This window comes from Crinia signifera, chromosome 8 (assembly GCF_055691185.1).
Source record: "Crinia signifera chromosome 8, ASM5569118v1, whole genome shotgun sequence".
Taxonomy (NCBI): domain Eukaryota; kingdom Metazoa; phylum Chordata; class Amphibia; order Anura; family Myobatrachidae; genus Crinia; species Crinia signifera.
Window position 1 is genome coordinate 121,172,758 of NC_139224.1, and position 24,228 is coordinate 121,196,985.

The window sequence follows — 24,228 nt, forward strand, 5'->3', positions numbered from 1 at the left end:
TTTTGACAAATTAATTTCAGAATGGATTCAACGTTACTTGAATCTACCCATATATTGCCATTATCAGCGTGTGTTAGGGATGGTTGTTCATCCACCAGGAAATCTTTCAATGTGATGGTACCTGACCAAAATTTGATAGAAAAAAAAAATATTCTGTGCATGTGTAAACATTTTCAGCATGACCATGCATGCGCAGAAACACTGTAGTATTGCTCCCTAGGGCTGGGTCTATTGGAACACCACACCATCAAATGTTAACCTAATGATGGCAAACATTGGAATGCTGCTATAGAGGTCTGATTGTAGTACCATAGAAAGCGAAATATTTAGGATGAGGGTACTAGTGTGTGCTCTTATGCTCAGATTCCCTGCTGGTACAGCCTGCACTGCTGCTACACCATCACACTATCATAGCTGACCAGGGAGGACGCGGCATATGTAAGCGATTTATTATTTACGAAGATTTCCACCCTGCTGAGCAGTGTGTGACCGCTGTCTGCCATCTGTGCGTCACTGTATGTGACGTCGCATGTTACGTCGCTGTGCGACTCTCGCTCAGCGTACACAGTAGCACCCGTTATTTAACAGGTCTATAAAAATGTCCAAATAAGCTCCGATAATGTAAAATGACACCGACTCCGCCGGGACTCGAACCCGGAACCTTTGAATCGCTTCCCCCGCTAGAAGTCCAATGCGCTATCCATTGCGCCACGGAGCCACCTGTTGGACCCGCCGCACTCAGCCTAAATCACTACGCCCTGACGTCACGGGGGCACACGGCTATAAGGGTAGCTGAGTTCTCTCCGCGGCCAGTACGGCGCCCCTGTGGCGGGGCATTATACACACGGGTCCATAAAAGGGAGGCTACAGGGAAGGGAACCCAAATGAGAAGAGAGATTTTCGCAACAAAGAAGAGCGCAGCGCCCCTCCGAGTCCTGAGCCATCAATTGCCCATCTGCGCGCCCGCCACCAATGCACTTGGTCTTCAAAAAAATGTCTTCTTACTCCAGACCTCTCCGGCTAATAGCTCTCTAGTGACGCACAGTGACGGTGTTATTACTGTAAGCCGCCTCTAGAGGACGTGCGGTCACTACGGTTGTGTACTTTGGTTTTGTCTGACGGCTTCCTCGCGCGTGACACTTCTGATGCTGCTGTTTGGATGTAAGTTTTCATTTTAATTTATTTAGGGATTATAATTTAAATTCATAATGGCAGTCCTTTATTCGCTATCCATCTATAGCTGGTTTCTCCTATGTTTTTTGGCTTGTTCATTTTGGTAGCAATAAAATCACATTAGGGAAGATAAATGTACTGTTGATATGGGGGAGAAGTGGCATCTCATGACACTTCTCACCCATTTATGGTGGGGCCAGCGTTCATTGGGCCGTATTCAATGCAGCCGGCAAAGGGGTTAAATGGCAAGGATCGCCGAAAACAAGCAACCCCCGTGCCGGCCTCTCACCCTATTCGACGTTCTAGGGGAATCCTCGCGGGTCAGAGGACGGCGAGTATTCCCCCAAATGGCGACGCTCGCAACTAATGCAGGGAGCCTGCTGCATTTAACCGTGAGCCTCACTGTTTTGTTTCCGCTTCGCTGTAAAAACCCAACGAGGTGGAAATGGCGTGTGAAGGGTGGTCAGTTGAATACTAATCTGCGAGCTGTGACAGCGGGCACTCGCTGTCACAGCTCGCAAAAAGGCATTGCATACTGACCATTAAATGACAAGGGTGCTATGCACCTCTGTCCATATTGGAACTGCTATCTAAAAGATAGCACGCCGATAAGCAGGGCAAAGTATGAACGATCAGCAGCTTTGACTGTTCCGACACCTGCAGCTATCGAGTGTCCTATTTCCGCACCCGGGACAGCGCTGTCCCAGGCTGTGGTGACTGCCGGCTGCGCAGGAGATCCGAAGTGAGTAGCGAGAACTCACGCATGAGCAGTATAGCTGGCCGGGCAGGCACAGACAGCTGATGCGCTGGAAGCATCGCTGGAGGGGGAGTTTTTGCTTCCCTGTTCCGTTGGAAAAGATGTTAATACATCTTGTCATTGTCCCGCTATAATACATCTCCCTCCATTATCTCAATCTATTGTTTCACTCTTCCATGATGTTGTACACATGATAATGTGTTAGGGATACAAAGCCAATGGATAATGGTGCAGGGCCGGATTAACAATGGGCCTGATGGAGCTACAGCTCCAGGCCCACTCTTCAAATAGGCCCATTTTGTAGCTGAGGGCCAGGGCTTTCCAACGAGCCCAGCCCCGCGTCGCTAGCCCCCCGGGAACCAGAGATATTGCCAGGCAAACCTGGAACGTTTTCCCCATAGGATAACATGGGACCCGCTAATCCACCCAGTTCCAACGGCTGCCAGTTCCCCCTCCGGCATCACAGAAGCTCGCGGTTGATCTCAGTCAAGCTCAAATCGCTGGGCCTTCAATCTGATACCTGGTCCATATGGGTTTATTGGTTCTAGAAATATTGCGGGTGGTACTCTTTACTTAGAAGGGCGCCCATCGCGGTGATCGCGGGCAGTACATTAACGGCCGCGACGCGATGCCCGCGATCACCGCGATTTCCCATAGGGTTCAATGTTAAATTTAGTGCTGGCCGCGATTTTACATTCAATGCTTCAATGGCCGCGATTTGGCCATAGGAATCAATGTTAAATGGGCTACAGAGCCCAAATAGGCACAATGAACACTTAAATGTCCCCCAAATTTGTAACGCCACCCCACGATCCACGCCAACCCGAAGCGTGGCGAGCGCAGCGAGCCCGCGAGGGGCGGCGGTACGCGTCCTCCGACCTTTTCATGCCCTACTATCCACGTCGGCGTGGAGTTGAGAATAGAATAGTGTGGCGAGCGCAGCGAGCCACCGAGGCCCGAAGCGTGGCGAGCGGACACGGATACCTTCACAGTTATACGCGTCCCCTCACGGGCTTCACAGGTGTCCGTGGCGACGTGGACACCTGTGAAGCCCGCGAAGGGACGCGTTTACCTGTGAAGGTATCCGCGTGCGCTCGCCACGCTTCGGGCTCGGTGGCTCGCTGCGCTCGCCACACTATTCTATTCTCAACTCCACGCCGACGTGGATAGTAGGGCATGAAAAGGTCGGAGGACGCGTACCGCCGCCCCTCGCGGGCTCGCTGCGCTCGCCACGCTTCGGGTTGGCGTGGATTGTGGGGTGGCGTTACAAATTTGGGGGGACATTTCAGTGTTAATTGTGCCTATTTGGGCTCTAGCCCATTTAACATTGATTCCTATGGCCAAATCGCGGCCATTGAAGCATTGAATGTAAAATCGCGGGCAGCACTAAATTTAACATTGAACCCTATGGGAAATCGCGGTGATCGCGGGCATCGCGTCGTGGCCGTTAATGTACTGCCCGCGATGCCCGCGATCACCGCGATTTTTTTACCCACGACGGCCGCGATGGAGATCGTGGGCGCCCTTCTAAGTAAAGAGTACCTTGCGGGTAAACCAATTTTTTTCAGTTCTGAAATGTAATTTCATGGCTGTTCATATTGTTTGAGGACAGATTTCTCTGGAACCAAACGGCCCAGTTTCACGGGACCAAAATCATTAGAAGCCTACATGTAAATGGGTCAGTTGGTTCCGAAGATATATCTGGTTGTTTAAAGGGGGGCGGGGGTGGTTTTCTCTCCCCCTCACACCAGAAAATGCAGGGACTAGGCTGGTGTAAAAGGGGCCAGTCCGGGAATGTCCCTGCATGATCCTGGGACCATATTCCTGGGTAAATCCCTGCATTTTCTGGTGTGAAAGGGGTATTATTTCAAATAGCAGTGCTCTGAATACAGCCGGGCAGCCCCCTGCTCTCTGCCCGGCTGTCAATGGCTGTCATTTCTGCCCGGCGGCGGCTGTCCCCCAGTTACCACGAGCATGTGTTCCCCCTTGGCAATGAGCATGTAATCCCACATGGCAACGAGCATGGAACCCCTGGCAATGAACATGGAACCCTTGCAATGAACATGTAGGTAAGCAACACTTATGTAGCATCAATTTTAATAGGCATTATTGTGTTTGGCATAATATGCAATGGAGATTATGGTGTGTGTCTTAACATGTAATGGGCATTATGGTGTAAATTTTTAATGCGCGCCAATGCCCCTATTTATGAAGCATATTGTGCATTATTGCTCAATCTGTTTGGTATAGTGCAGGCATGTCCAAACTATGGCCCTCCAGCTGTTGTGAAACTACAAGTCCCATTATGTATTGCCCCAGTTTTGCTATTAGGGAATGCTAAAACTATTTCAAGGCATGCTGGGATGTGTAGTTTCACAACAGCTGGAGGGCCACTGTTTGGATATGCCTGGTGTAGTGTGTATTTTGGCTCAATCCATGTGGCACAATGTGAATTTTGCCTTAATCTGTGTGGCATAACGTGAATTGTGACTCAATCTGTGTGCAATAGTGTGAATTTTGTCTCACTCCGTGTGAATTTTGGCTCATTCCATGTGGCATAATGTAATAGAGGCAAGTACAGTATAAGGGGGTTACTATTGTGTTGCATGATTTGTATAAGGGGTATATGGTGTGGTAAACTTAGGTGACCACATAAAAGGTGCTGAAATGTTGTCTACCAAGTTTTGGCTTTCAGTATTTTTTTTATGACTGCAGTGCCGCCTCACCCCACAAGTATCTTAGGACATTGACGTCCTGCGGGTGCACCTTTTGGAGTGCACCCGCCATTATATCTCCCTGCATTTTTCTTATGCCAGCCCCCTGCCTTTTCTAGACATATATAATTAGTTGAAAGTATTTAAACAAATACAGACACACCCATGATCAAACCATCTAAACAGAACACTGGTCACGCCACCCACATTATTAGGTGCTGGCCATAACCCCTATTATTGCACATAATAGGCCATTGATCATTTTCAGCTCCAGGCCCATTTAGACCTTAATCTGGCTCTGATGGCGATGGACTGATAACATACTTTGAATTTAGCTGCATAATAAGGCCCATACACATTGGGGGATTTTGAGCTGAAAGCATCTCAATTTTGCTGTATGAGCTGCTTCCAGCTCCAAAGCTGCTCAGTGTGTACAGCCCGACAATAAGCGCTGATGCTCTCTCCCGCATCGTTGCTGATGGCTGCTGCTCATCTGCTGGTATTACCAGCAGATGAGTAATGGGGGACGGCTTTCCATAGCCTCCTGCTATCCACCCCCGGGTGTGTGGGATGCGGTCATTAGGTCAACATGGTTCTAGGTCGAAAGGTAATTAGTTCGACAGGTCATTAGTTCAACAGTGTCTAGGTCGACATGGGTTTTTTCACAGTGCCTGAAGCATGGCGAGCTCAGCGAGTGGATGCGGTGCACGTTAAACAGTGTCTATGTCGACTGTGTTGACATTTGGGTAAAAAAAAACAATGAAAAACCCCATGTCGACCTAGACACTGTCGAACTACTGACCTTTCGACCTAGAACCATGTCGACCTTTTCCCATGTCGACCTAATGACTGTCGACCATTATGCTGTAGACCAAGGGTGGGGAACCTCAAGCCCGGGGGCCGTATGCGGCCCCCGTAGCCTGTCTGAGTGGCCCGATCACCCACCTGGCGGCTTTGACGGGAGTCAAGTACAGGGGAATTCTTGCGAGAGGTCGGTAGTTCTTGCGAGATTCCTCTTAATCAACAGCAGCCGGAGACTGTCAGTCCTAGTCAGCGGCAGCCGCTGGAGCATGAGATGGCTGCAGCAGGACAATTTGTAAGAGAAATCTTTACATATGGCCGCCGAAGGATTTTTTCCCCATACAAACGGCCCTTGGCACAAAAAAGGTTCCCCACCCCTGCTGTAGACCAAATGATCCCAACCCCGGATGTGTATGCACCTTCCTGTAACTTTCCTTTTCAGAAAAATACACGAGCCCACAAGTAGGATCTTTGCACTGGGATTGTTAATGATTAAAGGTGCCCATACACGCTCTGATGCGGGCGTCCGTTTTGTGCTTAAATAGCACGCATCGCATGCGTTGTGCATGCAATGCGATGAAGAGCATGTACAAAAAGTATGTGCAGCACATACTTTTTGTACTGTACGATGAGATGCCGCGGGAGCGTGAATCGCATAGTACAGAACGGACCCGCCGCATCGGACCGTGTATGGGCACCTTAACAGGAGCTCTGGTGGGTTTTGGACATGCCTGGAGTAGCGGATCACATGCTTCCCTCCAGGGCATGCAGAGTGGAGACAAATAGGGAAAGTCTTGTGAGAAATGGTATAAGTGAGAGCAATATATTGCAGACAGGAAGTTATTCTTAACTAGCTGACCCGCCCGGTGTTGCCCGGGAAAACCTTGGGTTTTTTTTATTTCCAAAATTGCTGAAAAATGTCATCTTACAGTATGCTGTGCCAAAGACCTAATATTGTAATTTGTTAAAGATTCCACCATAATGTTAGAATGTGTTTGCATTGATACTCAATGACGGCAATGAAATCAGGTGTGGTGTTGTTGTTTGAAACACAACGCTCCTGAGTTGATAACTTGTATGTGTTGATGAATTCCACATCCACTCCTGAGATTTAGCACCTATGAGATACCCTGCAACATCTGAGGGTCAGAAATCGGTACAAAATCAGAAAGGGACGTGACCACATCTCCATTTCTATACTTTCAATGGTACAGTTTCTAGGGTGTATAATTACAGGCGCTGAGTGCATGGAGACTGGGGTGGGCGTTACTTACAGCGCCATAATTAATGAAAAATTCACCGCTCCCTGCCACTGCCACTCCCCTCACCGAACCTGCAGCAGTCTCTGAGGTCTGTAGATCTGTAAAGCACTGGGCGTCTCTACCAAACAGTGGGGCAGCCCCTGAGTTTGGGAGCAGGTCCACGGGCCTGGCCACATGACGTTATGACGCGACGCACACTACCCGCACCACTGAAATGCACCACTGGGAACGGGTGCAATGGGCCAAATTCTTCCCTACACCCGCCGGGCTAATCCACAGATCCAGCCATCGCAATCATCAATGGGTGCATTGATAAGGTTTGGATAAAGATTTGCCATGTTAAAGTGTACAATTAACTAAATAAATCGTGAAAAAAAATATATGTGTACATAGAAGTACAATCAAGAAATGAAAGTAGGATTAAAAAATAAGTTCTGATTCAAACTGATAATTGTTTGGATGGGGTGGGTTGCGAAACAAATCTATAGGTAGGGGGAATGGATATTGTGGGCATAATTGGTGTTTAGTACACCTACAGGGGGTCCTCAATTGATGGGATTTTCACTGCAGTGTCACGATCAGTGTCACCATAGGGGGATTCCCAATTGGGGTCCAGGTGGTCTTTTAGGGACCGAGCATTGTGGTTTTTTGAAGAGACAAAAAGCAACAGGAGAATGTCTCTGTGTGGTGCACCAGAGAGGAAAAAGAGTAAAATGTAACTTTTAATTGATACTTGGTAAAATTAAGCAAAATAAAAGACACAATACATATACACATACACATACATGGACAATTTGGATAAAAAGGATAATCAAATCCTCACAACGTGGAACCCCCCTGTCCCATGCAAGTTTGATAATAAACTTTTATTATTTATAAATGTGTTTATTTGATCTGTGATTGGACTGGTTTATTAACTTGATACCAGTTTATGTGTTAATACACAGTTATTTCCTGAGGTAGGCGGTAATCCTGGGTGATAATCACCTGGATATTACTGTCAATAGTGGCTCGATTTACATGAAATAAACATTAATCAGAGAGATCGTTTTGGCCACTCAATTGCCTAGATTGCCCAGTGTGTATGACCAAATTGCGGTCTTCACTTGCAATGTGGCGTGAATTATATTAGCCACTTTTTAGCGTTCAATAGGCAGATAACAAGGCTAGCCACGGGTTGCTACTGATGCGGCAGCCCGATGCTTACACATAGAGCCGTGGATAGACAGTGTAGCGTGCTGCGGCTCGTTCAGCTCACCGGGGGACAAGTAAGCGCTTGTGTGGACGTCACACACAGCGCGTGTCTGCCGGGCAGACTTGTATACGCTAGAGCCGCTACCTATATAATTAAGGAAAAAAGCAGATCAAAATGCATTTCAAATGGGGTGGGGGGAAGCAGGGGGAGAAGCCACGAAGTGTACAGTCGGCGTACGCTTCGCCTAGCAGCTTCGTCAGGACCAACCTGAATGAGCCCCGGAAGCCCTTTAAGTACCTGCCCGTTTAATGAATATTCATGACATGCAAATCGGAGTGTGTCAGTCTCTTAATCCATTGGTTTGTGGAGGTGTCACTCAGAAGTGGGCTGACTGGGAGAAAGTTTGAACGTAGCTGACATAGGATTTATATTTTGAATGTCTAAACTGTGCGTATTTTAGAAGAATCATCATATCGGAAGTAAACAAATATTATATAGAATCAAGAAATGAGTTTATAAATGACGGAGAATGTAAAATAATTTATCACTCTTATATTTCACTGTCTCATTGCCCCCCCCCCCCCCCCCCTTTTTTCCTCCCCCCCCCTTTTTTTCTCTTTTTTTCACTCTTTGCAGTGTATGTTTATAGCTTTTTCACTGTGTTTTCACACCTTATTGTTCCCTCATTGTGCTATCACCAGACACGTGGTCACACTATTTGATGACCTAGTCAGTCATCCCATCTTTTGCCCTTCCTATTACGGAATTTTTGCTATCATCATATAATCTTATATATATGAACACCCACCATCACCAGTGGATCAGTCTCTCCCTTCCATCCGGGTACCTGGGTGACGTGTGTCTAAATATATCACACGTACCCCAGTATATGCGGTGGAGGAAGGGACCTAGATCCCTTTCATTTCACTCTGCACTATATATATTTTTTATGCAGACCCATAATTTCTCAGTACTTATTACCCCTTTCTCTAATCACATTTCATTCACCTACACATGTTTAGAATTTATCTGATATTCAGATTCCCCACTTTCCATATCCCAGACTATTATGGAACAACATATTACGTATATCTATTATTATTCATTTTCCACGTGTCACATTAAAATGACATATCTATATATGATCTATCCTTAGCATTAATTGTTTCTTTATAACGTATTGTCTCCGCATCTTTCGCAACATCTAAATGTTATTAATTGAGCATTATAATACTCCTGTATGAGCATGTTTATTAAATCCCATAAATATGAAATACCATCAGCGATACAACACAGACTACCTAATAAATTAATCTTTTGGTAACATTCTCCGTCACTTATAAACTCATTTCTTGATTCTATATAATATTTGTTTACTTCCAATACGATGATTCTTCTAAAATATGCACAGTTTAGACATTCATGTATATCTATTATTATATTAATTTTCCACGTGTCACATTAAAATGACATACCAATATATGATCTATCCTTAGCAATAATTGTTTCTTTATAACGTATTGTCTCCGTATCTTTCGCAACATCTAAATGTTATTAATTGAGCATTATAATACTCCTGTATGAGCATGTTTATTAAATCCCATAAATATGAAATATCATCAGTGATACAACACAGACTACCTAATAAATTAATCTTTTGGCATTCTCCGTCATTTATAAACTCATTTCTTGATTCTATATAATATTTGTTTACTTCCGATACGATGATTCTTCTAAAATACGCACAGTTTAGACATTCAAAATATAAATCCTATGTCAGCTACGTTCAAACTTTCTCCCAGTCAGCCCACTTCTGAGTGACACCTCCACAAACCAATGGATTAAGAGACTGACACACTCCGATTTGCATGTCATGAATATTCATTAAACGGGCAGGTACTTAAAGGGCTTCCGGGGCTCATTCAGGTTGGTCCTGACGAAGCTGCTAGGCGAAGCGTACGCCGACTGTACACTTCGTGGCTTCTCCCCCTGCTTCCCCCCACCCCATTTGAAATGCATTTTGATCTGCTTTTTTCCTTAATTATATAGGTAGCGGCTCTAGCGTATACAAGTCTGCCCGGCAGACACGCGCTGTGTGTGACGTCCACACAAGCGCTTACTTGTCCCCCGGTGAGCTGAACGAGCCGCAGCACGCTACACTGTCTATCCACGGCTCTATGTGTAAGCATCGGGCTGCCGCATCAGAAGCAACCCGTGGCTAGCCTTGTTATCTGCCTATTGAACGCTAAAAAGTGGCTAATATAATTCACGCCACATTGCAAGTGAAGACCGCAATTTGGTCATACACACTGGGCAATCTAGGCAATTGAGTGGCCAAAACGATCTCTCTGATTAATGTTTATTTCATGTAAATCGAGCCACTATTGACAGTAATATCCAGGTGATTATCACCCAGGATTACCGCCTACCTCAGGAAATAACTGTGTATTAACACATAAACTGGTATCAAGTTAATAAACCAGTCCAATCACAGATCAAATAAACACATTTATAAATAATAAAAGTTTATTATCAAACTTGCATGGGACAGGGGGGTTCCACGTTGTGAGGATTTGATTATCCTTTTTATCCAAATTGTCCATGTATGTGTATATGTATTGTGTCTTTTATTTTGCTTAATTTTACCAAGTATCAATTAAAAGTTACATTTTACTCTTTTTCCTCTCTGGTGCACCACACAGAGACATTCTCCTGTTGCTTTTTGTCTCTTCAAAAAACCACAATGCTCTGCTTTAATTAATGTCCAGTGGTAGCACACCCTTTTGGCAAATGGTATATGTTCTATAAGCTTACCTAAATACAAGGGGCCATATAAAATTATATATCAATAAACCTGTGCGATTAACACCCCTCTTCTTGTGTGTGGTCTTTTAGGGACCCTTTACAATCCCGTAGGTCTCTTCTCCTTGAGCCTACGGTCTCCCTTAATGATAGTCAATCACTGAGGGAGACCGTAGGCTCCAGGAGAAGAGACCAACGGGATTGTAAAGGGGAATTGGAAATCCCCCCTACGGTGACACTGTAGTGAAAATTTCTCATCAACTGGGGACCCCCTGTAGGTGTACCAAACACCAATTATGCCCACAATATCCATACCCACTCCACCTATAGATTTGTTTCACAACCCACCCCCATCCAAATAATTATCAGTTTGAATCAGAATTTATTTTTTAATCCTACTTTCATTTCTTGATTGTACTTCTATGTACACATATTTTTTTCACGATTTATTGAGTAAATTGTACACTTTAATGTGACAAATCTTCATCTCAGTCTTCTTCTTCTTCTTCTTACACTCATAACATTCAAACAAATACATGCAGCGCTCATGGCCATCGACCAAACATTATATATGAACCAAAAGAGTCTGGGAAACCCTTAAGGCAGATCAGCGCTTCACATCCAACTGACAGGGTGAGTGCAGTGTACCCACTTTGTATTGATCAACGGGTGCGTTGGCCAGGACAATGATTTCTCAGTGCAACTAGCCTGGGAGCGCAGTGACAGGCTGGGGGACTGGAGAGACGGATATGGGGAAAAAAGAAAAAATGGTACATTAGGTACAGTTTTTATTTGCCAGTACACACTGTTAAATAAACGGCAAAAATGTTTTTGTGTTTGTGTGTGTTGTACTGTTTGTTTGTGTGTTGTAGTGTGTGTTGTGTTGCATGTATCTGTCCAATGCGTAAGTGTGTGAGGTGTGCTATGTATATACAGTATGTGTATGTGTGTGTTTTGTCTTTGTGTATCTGTGCAGTGTTTAAGTGTGTGTGTTGTACTGTTTTTTGGGTGTGTGTTGTGCTGTTAGAGCAGGGCTGGGCAACACCGGCCCTCCAGATGTCGATGAACTACACATCCCAGCATGCCTTGCATCAGTTTCAGCATGGCCACATAGCAAAACTAATGCAAAGCATCCTGGGATGTGTAGTTCACGAACATCTGGAGGGCCAGTGTTGCCCAGCCCTGTGTTAGAGGTACGTTATATGTGTGTGTGTTGTGTGTATCTGCCCAATGTGTAAGGTGTGCTACATATAAATGTGTGTGTAGTGTTCTGTGTGTATCTGTGCAATGTTTAAGTGTGTGTGTTCTCTGTATTGTACTGTTTTGGGTGTGTGTTGTACTGTGAGTGGTGTGTTATGTGTGTGTGTTGTGTTGTGTGTATCTGCCAAATGTGTAAGTTTGTGAGGTGCGCTACGTATATATGTGTGTGTAGTGTGCGTATCCTGGCAATGCTTAAGTGTGTGTGTTCTGTGCGTTTCTGTATCTGCACAATGTTTAAGTGTGTGTGTTCTGTGTGTTTGTTGTACTGTTTTTTTGGGTGTGTGTTGTAGTGTATATGGGTTTGTGTTGTATTGCATGTGGTGTGTTATGTGTGTTTTGTAGTGTGTATCTGTCCAATGTGTAAGTGTGTGAGGTGCGCTACGTATATATTTATTTATTAACAGTTTCTTATATAGCGCAGCATATTCCATTGCGCTTTACAAAGGAGACAGTGATACAACAAACAGGGTATTTACAGACAGTCAAAATGTAGGTATATATGTGTGTGTTGTGTGCGTATGTGGTGTACTGTGTGAGTGTGAGTGCATGTACAATGTGTGCGTGTGTGGTCTATCTATATCCTCAATTATTCATAATCGTGTAAAGCCTTCACCATAATGTTAGAATGTGTCATTCATACTCAATGGGGGGTATTCAATGCTGCAGCGAGCGGCCGGCGAGGGGGTTAAACAGCGAGGATTGCAGAAAACCAGCGATCCTCGCTGTTTAACCCCCGCGCCGGCTGCTCACTTTATTCAACCTTCTGGGGAAATCCTCGCCGTCACAGGACGGCGAGAATTCCCCAAAGCAGCGAGACCCGCGGCTACTGCAGAAAACTCACAGTTTTTAGCCGCGAGTCTCGCTGCTTCTGGAGCCGCATCCGCCAATTCTCCCTCGCTCAAAAAACGGAGCGAGGGGGAATTGGCGTATGCGGAGGGTGTGTTGAATGCTGTCAGGGTGAGTGGTGACAGCGAGCAGGAAGCCCTGCTCGCTGTCACCACTCGCAAACAGCATTGAATACCTGCCAATGACAGCAACGAAATCAGGTATTGTTCCTTCGTCAATGGTTTCCCAGATCGCCATTCTTTTCCCCAGATCATCAAGGAATGCAAATGAAAACTTGGTGTTTTTTAAATTTCTGAGTGAAATTTCCCCAAAACGGCTTTGAGCTGCACACCACCGGGTCCAGAGGTATCTTGTTGCTGAATTTGGTGGCTCTGAGTGCCACGGTGTGTCTGCAATGTGACAGACACGCACACATGCACACACACACACTCTTCAACTTATTATATAGATTGTTATACAAAATCATGGACTGCTGCACAGTACTGTGGCTGATGCTGTACTTTGCATACATGGATGGTTGCACACTGTAGCTCCTGGGTTACATGATCAGTCCGGTGGTATACAGTGTGTGTGGCTCCTGGGTTACATGATCAGTCCGGTGGTATACAGTGTGTGTGGCTCCTGGGTTACATGATCAGTCCGGTGGTATACAGTGTGTGTGGCTCCTGGGTTACATGATCAGTCCGGTGGTATACAGTGTGTGTGTGGCTCCTGGGTTACATGATCAGTCCGGTGGTATACAGTGTGTGTGGCTCCTGGGTTACATGATCAGTCCGGTGGTATACAGTGTGTGTGGCTCCTGGGTTACATGATCAGTCTGGTGGTATACAGTGTGTGTGGCACCTGGGTTACATGATCAGTCCGGTGGTATACAGTGTGTGTGGCTCCAGGGTTACATGATCAGTCCGGTGGTATACAGTGTGTGTGGCTCCTGGGTTACATGATCAGTCCGGTGGTATACAGTGTGTGTGGCTCCAGGGTTACACATTCTTCGATTGCTTTTTGGGGCTTTACAGAGTTGCTGTATTTGTATATCAGGAGGAGCAGACGCTCCTTGCAATTAGCTGCTAATTATCACATGTGTGTTTCCTTCCTTATGCTGCTGACACACTTCTCCGTTCTACTTCTTCTGGCTGTGTAGTCTTCTAGATGTGAAGTATTATAGTGTAAAGTATGCAAACTATATTAATATAACATTGGAGATATACAGGAGATGCTTCAGCTGATGTGACCCCTTCTTCTCTCTCTCTTTCCAGCTACACGGCGCAAGTCCCAAGCAAAAGCCGGAGAATCGAGTGATGTCACCGCAAGCCGTCCGCCGCACACAGAACACTCTGATCGGCATAACGCCGCTGTCTTCTCCTGTGACCAGGTTAGGAACTAGGGTGAGCTAGGTAGCTTGGTGTACTGGACTGTTGCCCTCTAAAATAACACCTAAAAGAGTGTACTCTCTCTCTTTCCAGCTACACGGCGCAAGTCCCAAGCAAAAGCCGGAGAATCGAGTGATGTCACCGCAAGCCGTCCGCCGCACACAGAACACTCTGATCGGCATAACGCCGCCGTCTTCTCCTGTGACCAGGTTAGGAGCTAGGGTGAGCTAGGTAGCTTGGTGTACTGGACTGTTGCCCTCTAAAATAACACCTAAAAGAGTGTAAACAAATTGCGCACATTTATATTTCATTTTGTTAATTTTTATTTTTATTATTTTTTTATTATAATTTTTATTTTAGTTTTATTATTTTTTATTTATCTTTTTTATTTATATTTGCCATTCATTTCATTATTCTCATTTATTTTCATTATAATTTTATTTTTATTTATATTTAAATTTAATTTTATTATTTTTTATTTTTATTACATTTTCATTATCATCATTTCTTTCGACTTGTACGTCCTCTTTTCTGTATTTCTACGTCTCAATACCCTCTCCAATGCCCCCTCCCTATACAAGCTCCTAGTATATTTTGCTTTTCAGCAAAAACCTCACAACACTTCTCCGTTTACCATTATGTGTTTCTGGGCCAGATGTATTAAGCTTTAAAAAGTGATACAATGGAGAGTGATAAACAGCAGCCAATCCGCTCCTAACTACCATGTTACAGGCTGCAATTGAAATATGACAGGTAGTAGCTTATTGGTTGTTTATCACTCTCCACTTTATCACTTTTTAAAGGCTGATACATCTGTTCCGTAGAGTTTGGACCGGAATAACCCAAAGCCGCACCTTCTGCCAGATTATTGGTTCTTCAACTGCTGTCTGACCACTCAGTCTCTTCATCATGCCTTTCACTGCCATTATATTACCTACACCAGTGGTTCCCAAATTTTTTTGAATCACGGTATCAGATTTTTTTCATGGCACCCCTAGACCAAAAGTTACATCCCAAGAACTTCAGAAAAAAATATATAATTACATAAGTTGTGCTTATATGTCATCCTTAGATCCAGTTATGTGGTGAGGAACATGATTCACTTCTGTTTATCCACATTCTATAATTGGAAGCCACAAGCACTGATTTTCCTTATTAAATTGACCATATATAATTTATTTGTCCTGGACCACCAACCTAGGGCACCCCTGCAAGTGCTCTGAGGCACCCCTTTGAGCCTAGGCGCACAATTTGGGAACCACTGACCTACACTATAAAACTGCAGAAGTTCCACATATAAAATGATATCTGCAAAATAGAAGAGGAGCATCCTAGTGCAATAATAATAGCATAGGATTGATTGCTGCTCACACATATGTATCTCCTATATTAGGAAACTATTTGTAGTAGGTGTCCATGGCAATTACCATTATAGCTAGGTTGTGTTGGCCTTTTTTCTATCAGTTCTTACTGTCACATTTATTTGTCTTGGAATATTGTTAGTCCGTTATGCTAACTGATTTCTTAAGGAGTATCAGTGGTCTGTGCCCCCAGGATTCCAACAGACCACTTACCGTATGTATCATACTGTGCACACAATGTGCTACTCTGAGATCTGGTCAATGCTTTGTGCGATCTGATCTCTCCCCCTGTACACATAAGATCAGGGCTGGATTAAGCCTTTTGGGGGGCACGCTCTTCAATTATACCTCCATCAATTGCTATATCCCCACCCAGCGCTCCTGAATTATACCTCCACCCATTGCTATATCACTACCCAGCACTCCTGAATTATACCTCCACCCATTGCTATATCACTACAAAGTGCTCCTGAATTATACCTCCACCCATTGCTATATCACTACCCTGCGCTCCTGTATTATACCTCCACCCATTGCTATATCACCACCCAGCGCTCCTGAATTATACCTCCACCCATTGCTATATCACCACCCAGTGCTCCTGTATTATACCTCCACCCATTGCTATATCACCACCCAGTGCTCTTGAATTATACCTCCACCCATTAATATATCCCCACCCAGAGCTCCTGGATTACCTATACCTCCACCCATTGCTATATCACTAATTAGCATTCCTGAATTATAAATTCACCCATTGCTATATCACCACTCAGAGCTCCTGAGTTATACCTCCACGCATTGCTATATCACCACCCAGAGCTCCTGAGTTATACCTCCATGCATTGCTATAACATGTTGTTTTGACTTAACCAAGGAAAAGCTCTGAGATGTATGTAGACAGGAGTACGATGGGATACAGGGCTGAGTATAAGAACAAATCTGTTTTGTTTTACAAATTTTAACACCACAGCTCCCAAAGACTCATTCAGCATATAGATGCCCCAATTGGGGAATAAACAGAGAGAATGCAGTATTAAATGCAACACACATTTTAATCAACAAAATTGTATATGTATATATAAATATATATAAATATATATAGATCTATGTTTATATAGAAACATATATAGATAGATATAGATATAAAGATGGATATATATGTGCCTGCAGGCACCTCTCCGGTGTTGCTGAGGGCGCATGCCTCTCCGGTGTTGCTGGGGGCGCATGCCTCTCCGATGTTGCTGGGGGCTCATGCCTCTCCGGTGTTGCTGGGGGCTCATGCCTCTCCGGTGTTGCTGGGGGCTCATGCCTCTCCGGTGTTGCTGGGGGCTCATGCCTCTCCGATGTTGCTGGGGGCTCATGCCTCTCCGATGTTGCTGGGGGCTCATGCCTCTCCGATGTTGCTGGGGGCGCATGCCTCTCCGGTGTTGCTGGGGGCGCATGCCTCTCCGGTGTTGCTGGGGGCGCATGCCTCTCCGGTGTTGCTGGGGGCGCATGCCTCTCCGGTGTTGCTGGGGGCGCATGCCTCTCCGGTGTTGCTGGGGGCGCATGCCTCTCCGGTGTTTCTGGAAGCGCATTCATCCCTGATGTTTCCGGGGGGCGCATTCATCCCTGATGTTTCTGGGGGCTCATGTCTCTATGGCTTTGGCGCCTGTCTCACCCGGGGAGTTGGTGGTGCCTTTCTCACCCGGGGTGCCGGTGGCGCCTTTCGCAGTTTAGATGGTGCGGGCGCATCTCTCTCCCCAGATGTTGATGGTTCTTGCCTTTTCCGGGGTGCTGGGGGCGCCTGTCTAACCCGGGGTGCTGGGGGCGCCTGTCTGACCCGGGGTGCTGTGGGCGCCTGTTTAACCCGGGGTGGCGGGGGCAGTGTACAATCCTTCCTCTCCGTCAACTTCATTCTGCCAAATAATTGGCACAAGCGGTGCATGGAGCAGCTCATGGCTGCCCCCCTTGTTGTTCTACTCCCTCCTTCTCTCCTTCCTTCTCGCACCTCTAATATAAAGCGAATAAAATCTGAATTTCTGAATAATCAGACAAATGTAGTTCTAGAACTGCTCTAGTCAGGACCAGGCAACAGAATGAGTGTGCTGCGCTGGCCGGCATTGTGACATCATCGGACCATTAACAAACATTAGCAACATCCGTACAGGCAAAATATGTGTTTAAAACTGGCTTACTTACACATTTCGGGAAAATTACTATGTTGGGAGTTCTATTTCACATGGGATGTTGCTATGGGCAACCAATCAGATAACATCTTCCAGAAGATTCTAAGTAAATAAGAAGTAGATTCTGATCGATTGCCCATAGCAACATCCCATGTGAAATACAGTAGAACTCCCATATTAGTAAATTTACCCTATTGCCTGTATCTATACTATGCTGTATAACACTGACTTACTGACACATTTAGTGTCCCTTAGCTGCACCATCAAATAATATTCCAGGCTGTGGTTTTGGGCCTATCCCTATATTACTGAACATTTGCCAGGCTAGCTACCCTGTAGTTATGCCAGTGCCCAGTGAGGTGACATGCCATACTTGTAACTAGAAAGCATTCACAATTATTTTCCAGACCATCTAGATTTCTAATTGAATAAAAATAAATCCAATAATATTTGTAGGGTAAAACATATCTTTATTCCTAATAGACACAAGAAGCAAAATCCATTTATTTTATATATTTTTACCAACTCCTTTCGTAATTACATTCTATTAACACTTTTCCCTCACTAAAGGCCCATACACACTTAGAGATTTTCATTTCAAAAGACTTTGCCAAAATCTCTGAAAGATAAATCTTTCACCAAAGTAGTGCATACACACTGAGCTATTTTCCCCAAAGAGCTAGAGATTTTCAGGAGGCGAAAGACTTTGCTGAAAATCTTTCATACAAAAAGGCTATTTACATAATGGGCGGGGTTCGAAATCCAAGGGTGGGAGCAACGGCCCTTTTATTTCAGTGCATTTCTGTTCTTGGTGCCTGATTGAAAACTGATCGCTGGGCTGCATATATTCAGAGCCCAGCGATCAAGTACACGCCACCCCACCCGGGGAAATCCATTCACCTGCGCCAACAATGTATAATCTATTGCCATAATAAGGGTTACCACCTTTGTTTTGAAATATTCTCTTACAGTGGCCCACTCCTTAACCACCCACTGCCTGCCTCTTGATCGGCCTTATAGTGTTTTTTTTTATTATCTTTGCTAAAAAATCTATTTTGCGCACCGTAATGCCACTTACACATTATGCCACACATTGTAATGCCCATTACATGTTATGCCACACACTGCGATGGCCATAATGCATGCTATACACCGTGATGCACACTATGTCACATACCATAATGCCCATTACAGATAATGGTACACACTGATGCCCATTAAATATTATGCAACACACCATGATGCCCATTATCACACACCGTAATGGCTATTACATATGCCACATTAGTGCCGCTTACCTACATGTTAATTGCTGGGGTAATGTATATATTGTTAGCCTGCGCTGGCAATGTATACATTGCCGCCATAAAAATTATACATTGGTGGCCAGTGGTGCCAGTAATATATACATTGCTGGCATGTGCCAGCAATGTATATATTACTGGCATATATATATATATATATATATATATATATATATATACACATTGGTGCCCAGTGGTACCAGTATTATATAGATTGCTGGCATGTGCCAGTAATCTATATATTACTGGCTTATATATTATGCATTGGTGCCCAGTGGTACCAGTAATATATAGATTGCTGGCATGTGCCAGCAATCTATATATTACTGGCTTATACATTATGCATTGGTGCCCAGTGGTACCAGTAATATATAGATTGCTGGCATGTGCCAGCAATCTATGTATTACTGGCTTATACATTATGCATTGGTGCCCAGTGGTACCAGTAATATATAGATTGCTGGCATGTGCCAGCAATCTATATATTACTGGCGGTACTCTTTACCTAGAAGGGCGCCAGCGATTGAAATCGCGGTGATCGGGGGTAAAAATCGCGGTCATCGCGGGTAAATCGGGATGGCCGCGATGCCCGCGATGACCGCGATTTTCCCATAGGGAACAATGTTAAAACGGCAGATTGACCGCGATTTTACTGTTAAATGCCTCAATGGACCCGATTTGGGGCCAAATAGGTCAAATTAACCCTTAAATGTCCCCCCCAATTTTTAACGCCACCCCACGATCCACGCGAACCCGAAGCGTGGCGAGCGCAGCGAGCCCGCGAGGGGCGGCGGTACGCGTCCTCCGACCTTTTCATGCCCTACTATCCACTAGGGCGTGGTGTGAGAATATAATAGTGTGGCGAGCGCAGCGAGCCACCGAGCCCGAAGCGTGGCGAGCGCAGCGAGCCCCGCGAGGGGACGCGGATACCTTCACAGGTAGACGCGTCCCCTCGCGGGCTTCACAGGTGTCCGCGTCGCCACGGACACCTGTGAAGCCCGCGAGGGGACGCGCATAACTGTGAAGGTATCCGCGTCCCCTCGCGGGGCTCGCTGCGCTCGCCACGCTTCGGGCTCGGTGGCTCGCTGCGCTCGCCACACTATTATATTCTCACACCACGCCCTAGTGGATAGTAGGGCATGAAAAGGTCGGAGGACGCGTACCGCCGCCCCTCGCGGGCTCGCTGCGCTCGCCACGCTTCGGGTTGGCGTGGATCGTGGGGTGGCGTTAAAAATTTGGGGGGACATTTAAGGGTTAATGGGCTCTGTGGCCCATTTAACATTGATTCCTATGGCCAAATCGGGTGGATTGAGCCATTTAACAGTAAAATCGGGTCCATCGCGCCTTTTAACATTGATTCCTATGGGAAATCGGGAGCATTGCGTCGCGGGCATCGCGGGTACATTTATGGCCGGCCGCGACGCGACCGACACGATTTCCATGTTTAACATGGGTTTCAATGGGAAATCGCGGGCATTGCGTCGGTCGCGTCGCGGCCATACATAAATGTACCCGCGATGCCCGCGACGGGCGCCCTTCTAGGTAAAGAGTACCTTACTGGCTTATACATTATGCATTGGTGGCCAGTGGTACCAGTAATATATAGATTGCTGGCATGTGCCAGCAATCTATATATTACTGGCTTATACATTATGCATTGGTGCCCAGTGGTACCAGTAATATATAGATTGCTGGCATGTGCCAGCAATCTATATATTACTGGCTTATACATTATGCATTGGTGCCCAGTGGTACCAGTAATATATAGATTGCTGGCATGTGCCAGCAATCTATATATTACTGGCTTATACATTATGCATTGGTGCCCAGTGGTACCAGTAATATATAGATTGCTGGCATGTGCCAGCAATCTATATATTACTGGCTTATACATTATGCCAGTTGTACCAGTAATATATAGATTGCTGGCATGTGCCAGCAATCTATATATTACTGGCTTAAAATCTCATCCATGTCCGATTGCATGCATATGTCAGCCTGGAGCCGGGGGCGGGGCGTTCCTCCGGCCTGACTCTGTGTGGCCTGGCCGGGGAGACTGTCGGGCGCAGGAGCGGAGCGTGGCAGTGTGGCGGCGTGGGAACGGCGGCGGGGTGAGTATACACCGGTGGGGAGACGGGGGGAGGAGGCGACGGTGAGGGCGACAGGGGGTGGGGGCGGCGGGGGGCGGGAGCGGCCGGTCAGCTGGGCTGAAAGTCTCTCATCTTTCAGCCCGGCTGCCATACACACCTGGCGATGATGGCTCAAATATGAGCCATCATCGCCAGACGTGCTGGTAAAACCAGCAGACGGCCCACTTTGCTAGCGATGATGCGGGAGCGCGCATCATCGCTAGTCGGGCATCGGTGGTCCATACACACTTGCCGACTTTAAGCTGAAACTGTTTCAGCTTAAAGTCGGCAAGTGTGTATGGGCCTTAACACTATCTCTCTCATTTTAATTACATCTCATTTTTTATTCTCTCTATCTATATATATATATATATATATATATATATATATATATATATATATATATATATATATATATATATATATATATAGAAAAAACCGTAGTGCAGGTGGCGCTGATAATATTCAAGTCTCTAATGAGTCCAGCAGTGTTAGCCCTTTTAACAAAGAGGCACAGAAGTTCACCAAAGTCCAATAATGTAGACTGCAGCTCCCTCAATTGGAAAATGACCAAGCATCCAGGGTCAGGACGTATAAATCTACAGAAAATATAGAACAGAGGGGCGCTCCATGGTGCATGTAAACGATATATTTATTATGGAGGAACATACACTCCTTTTAAGGAGTGTATGTTCCTCCATAATAAATATATCGTTTACATGCACCATGGAGCGCCCCTCTGTTCTATATTATATATATATATATATATATATATATATATATATATATATATATATATATATATATATATATATATATATATATATATATATATATATATATATATATATATATATATATATATATATATATATATATATATATATATATATATATATATATATATATATATATATATATATATATATATATATATATATAGCTTCGGCTTCCTATCACAAATTTTTATTAACACTATAGTATCTCACTGGCGTGCCGCACTGTGCTTTCTAGTTTATGATAGTTTTTGGGGGTGCCACACCCTGCACCTAGATATAGCGCTAGGGACCCCCAATATACAGAGAAGCCTTGACGTGGCTTGGTAGCATATCATACACCTGTGCAGGTATATGTAACCAATATCTCTGAATTCTATTATCATGTAGTGTTCAAGATTGGTTACTAATACCATTCAGTGAGTAAAATGTTACTGGTAAAATGCCAATTCTATTGCTATCAAATGATGACGGGGCCATTGGGCTCAATGTTCCATAGTGGCATAGTGGTTTATGTGTACTACGGTTACACAACAGTGTGGCAGCAGTCGTGTATTTTAAATCCGTAAATAAGTGAGACATTTTGGTTAGTTATTTTATTCATCCTGCTCACATGTCCATCCTCAGCTTTAAGGGCTAACGACAGGGACACCAACCTCCACAGGTGGGCTTTATCGACACAGGAGCCTCCTCAGTCATGTGGTAGACAGTGGGGGGTGAGGTGGGCCCAGCAGACAGCAGAGGTAGCTGCAAATAATGTTCCAGGCTGTGGTTTTGGGCCTATCCCTATATTACTGAACATTTTCCAGGCTAGCTACCTTGTGCATGTCCATTTGCCAACTAAAGGGGTCATGTTTGTTTGACGGCACAAACGAAAGTCCCTTGTCAAATATTTTTTCCTCTTCTATCGTTAAGAGTCTACTGGACAGGTTGAAAACAGACTTGGTTAGCGGCCTCTGGTCTTTTAAGAGCCTCTCCCCTTGGCCGCCGCCGCGGGTTCTTTTGTGCCGCGGCCTCGCCGGGTGGTTACTCCTAATGGGGGACGTTGCTTGGACATACTTTCATCAGAGTCATTAGGTTGGAAATCGCTGTCAGATTGCGATGTTGTTGCTGCCCCTGCCAGGTCCATCTTCTTTGTGCGCCAAGTTCTGCACCTCCACAGCACCCATCACTTTATTTATTTTCTTTAAAGCCCCTGACCAGCGGCTCCCGTGCTAAGGCAGCCCGGCGTGCGTTGTCAGGCACGCCTCTGTATGCATCCGGAAGTGCTGTATGGGCACCGGAAGTGCGTCTCCGTGCATGCAGCGGTTTCCGGCCGATTTCGTCCCAGCGCCTCACGGGATCACGGTCATGAGGGAGCTCTTCATACACTATAAGGTAAGCACCTTGTATAACTATATTGCGTTTATGCTGTAAGCCTGACGAAGGAGCTTAGAGCTCCGAAACTGTTGCTCACAATAAATTGAAGTCTTTTTCACTACTGGAGTGCCGTGCAGTGTATCTTCTCAAGGAGGGATCCACTTATTTCACCACTATCCAATTCTGGCAGGGGCACCCAGTCACAGTTATTCTGTCAGCAAGAGTGCCGGATCTACAACCCCTGTATGCTGCTTCCCCAAACCGGAACGCTCAGGATCAAGGCACCTAGCCAACCTTTCAAACCAGGAACCTAGCCTGCATAGGGCAGCACTCAACGGATTCTCAATATGGAACCATCTGACTCACAGCTGGGAGCTCGTGGCATCACCGTTACCCCAGTGGGTGAAATACTCTCCTTTTCTGAAGATGAGGCCACTCACATCTTATTTGCAGAGGAAGCGCAACCTACAGTTGAATTGGATCACCTATATCACACCATGGTCAAACTCAAGCGCCGAGAGATAGATTACTATCTCCACGGCCAGACCTTGTCCGACTACTATCAGAAAAAATACATTTCCCGAGGGTTTAGGGTCCGCAACGTCCCCACCATCGGTAGATCAAGTCCAGAGTTCTGCAGGCGCTGGATCGGGTAACGGGTAATGAACCACAACCCAGGTTTGCCAGAACAACATCCCGCAGAAACTGGCGCAAGAAGAAGATGGACCAGGCAGGGGCAGCAACAACATCACAATCTGACAGCGATTTCCAACCTAATGACTCTGATGAAAGTATGTCCAAGCAACGTCCCCCTTTAGGGGTAACCACCCGGCGAGGCCGCGGCACAAAAGAACCCGCCGCGGCGGCCAAGGGGAGAGGCTCTTCAAAGCCCAGAGGCCGCTAACCAAGTCTGTTTTCAACCTGTCCAGTAGACTCTTAATGATAGAA

General features: G+C 45.5%; 1 protein-coding gene and 1 non-coding gene across 2 annotated transcripts in view; one reads left to right on the forward strand and one right to left on the reverse strand.

Annotated features, from left to right (window-relative positions):
• Nucleotides 1–633: 633 nt before the first annotated feature.
• On the reverse strand, nucleotides 634–718 carry TRNAR-UCU (transfer RNA arginine (anticodon UCU)). The gene is given in 2 exon segments: nucleotides 634–669; nucleotides 682–718. It is a non-coding gene; the product is annotated as a tRNA-Arg (tRNA).
• A 9-nt stretch (nucleotides 719–727) lies between these two features.
• Nucleotides 728–24,228, forward strand: part of BCAR3 (BCAR3 adaptor protein, NSP family member) — a 288,114-nt gene continuing 264,613 nt past the window's right edge. Inside the window, exons 1-3 of the mRNA XM_083157075.1 lie at nucleotides 728–1,161; nucleotides 14,067–14,182; nucleotides 14,274–14,389. The gene's annotated coding sequence lies outside the window, so the exon portion shown is untranslated. The remainder of the gene's footprint in view (nucleotides 1,162–14,066; nucleotides 14,183–14,273; nucleotides 14,390–24,228) is intronic.